The sequence below is a fragment of the Carex rostrata genome, chromosome 30, assembly GCF_964058835.1.
Source record: "Carex rostrata chromosome 30, lpCarRost1.2, whole genome shotgun sequence".
NCBI classification, from domain to species: domain Eukaryota; kingdom Viridiplantae; phylum Streptophyta; class Magnoliopsida; order Poales; family Cyperaceae; genus Carex; species Carex rostrata.
In genome coordinates, this window is record NC_135947.1 from 540,386 (window position 1) to 542,636 (window position 2,251).

Here is a 2,251-nt window from a genome sequence, read left to right on the forward strand (position 1 = left end):
TTTGTAATAGAATCCAGATACAAAACCTCACCTTGCCCGGGGCTTTTATTTTCCGAATCACCTTCTGCACCGGATATTTGATCCCTCTATCATGCAAGATGCGGTACGTCAAGGAAGTTGTGAAAATCCCTGAAGTGCTCCATCTCCAAGACGGCAGCAGTGTCTGCTCATGAATTCCTATGGACACTGTGCAAAATTACTTAAGGTCCATTAATGATTTGAGGAAGAGGGACTGGTTCTGAATTAAGTGAGTTGTTGAGACCTTAGAATTAACTAACCTGAAATTAATACATAGGAATTGGTAAAAATAGTAGCCCACTTTAGTAACAGAATCAAATTTATAAAAATGTTTAATCCACATGATTGATACAGCCTGTCTATGTACGCAGACTCCTACAAAATTTTAGAGAAGCCATCTGTAATAATTATTCATATAATAGATCCCTGTTCCTTTTAAGAGATCAATTTACACAATTCAAACTACAAATTTTAGATACATTTTAGAGAAGCCTTTTGTAATAATTTAATCCATTTGAGCAATTAGGTTAAAGTTTCAAGTAAAGCTAAATTTGATAAATGTCAATGTGATTCAAATAATTTGCACAGGTCACAGTGAAGGAAGGTGCAATTGGGTTAAAATGAACCTTGTAACGTGAATCCAGTGGCTTGTTCCACATTGAAAAAAAAAAAAAAACTATAGTCTCAACAACTAAACTAACTTATAAAAAAAAAGGTAAAAACAGTACCTCAGATATCCTTGAACTGAGCTCGATTTTTCTATCCTCAGAACTAGGCATTTCATCCAGCAAGGAGTTCAATTCCTGAAGCCTTTCATTTCTGAATGACCGAATCACCAAAGCATAGAATTCAAACCAAAATTTCACAATTACACAATAATATCAAAGCACAGTTCATGAGTAGTGATACAGTACATTTTGCTATATACTGCTATGTAATCATAGAATTTAGCAGGAGCTCGTTTCACCTGTAATAAAGGAAATTAACAACAGCACTGAGATGTTGCAATGTGCTTTTGGGATCATGCCGCAGCAGATCCCGAAATGTGAATTCCTTATACTGAATACTCGCAAAAAATGCCTTTATTTTTTGGTACAGAGCCTCGAACCCGATTTGCGAATCAGAGTCGTTTCTGGTGCTGTAAAATTGCTATGAACTTGAAGTAAATTAGAGACAAGAGAGAGGTTTTCGCTGGTGAAGTTGGCGCCGAGAGAGGAGAGGAGCGGAGGAGAAATCGCCTGGTGCGATTTAGGTTTAGAGAGAGAGCGTCTGAGAGAAGGGAGATCGCGTTAGAGAGGGGGGGTCGGGGTTTGGGGGGTTTACATCACTGGACGGGTCCAGTTACTTGACAGCGAAATTTACAATTTCCAGCGATAATTTTATGATCAGATCAATCTGATATGCACGAATCTAAAATCTAGATTGAACGGTTTAAAAATTGATATTTCAATGGTCCAGGAACAAATGCTTTCAATGGTAACAGGGATGACACGCCAGCCAGTAAAACTGAATCTGCTGATACAATTTTCACATGCGCCATGCACTGATGACTGTTGTCTGGCTTTCAACTCTGAGTCTCTGACGAAATTCCTTTTTGATTTTGAAGATAAATTATTTGCCAAAAAAAATAAATACTAATTGGAGAAGAAGTTATCTGTTTAATTATTAAATTTTACTGGAGTAATTCAACAGTGGTTAAGAAGGAAAACTTTAATTAAACATATGTGAAATATAATAAATATTTTTTTTTTTTTGTCACATAACTTGTACATGAAATATAAGCAAATGAAGTCAAAAAGGTCCATTTGTTTGCTTGAGATGATGAGATAGATTTGCTTTGGAGGAAGATCCAAGACTGTGAAAATAGATAAAATGAAAATTACAAGGGAAGGAAAGAGAAAAAAATAGCACAATTTTAGCTTTTCTGAATGGCTTGAATGTGCATGCGACATGGAAGCAAAGATATGTGAGAGTTTGAGGCAACGCTAAGTCTTTTAGGAAGAAAGCATTCAAAGGGAGGGGTAAATTTACATGAGAGTTTAGCCATTCTCATGATTTTTTTTTTAATTATATATATTAAAATTTAATTGATTGTAGTTTAGTGATTAAAATTTCACCTTATGGTTATGGAGACTTGAGTTCAAGTATGCTAAATGTTTAAAGGTGATTGTGAAGAAAACATTCAAGAAGAAGAAAACTAAGCATTTTTTACATGTATAAAATGCTAGAAGTT

At 35.1% G+C, this 2,251-nt stretch overlaps 1 long non-coding RNA gene across 1 annotated transcript; it reads right to left on the reverse strand.

Annotated features, from left to right (window-relative positions):
• Positions 1 to 206: 206 nt before the first annotated feature.
• LOC144546847 (uncharacterized) lies at positions 207 to 1,330 on the reverse strand. Its single transcript, XR_013508889.1, has 3 exons — positions 986 to 1,330; positions 747 to 837; positions 207 to 393 (listed from the first exon to the last, which is right to left on the reverse strand). It is a non-coding gene; the product is annotated as an uncharacterized LOC144546847 (long non-coding RNA).
• Between the last annotated feature and the right edge of the window lie 921 nt (positions 1,331 to 2,251).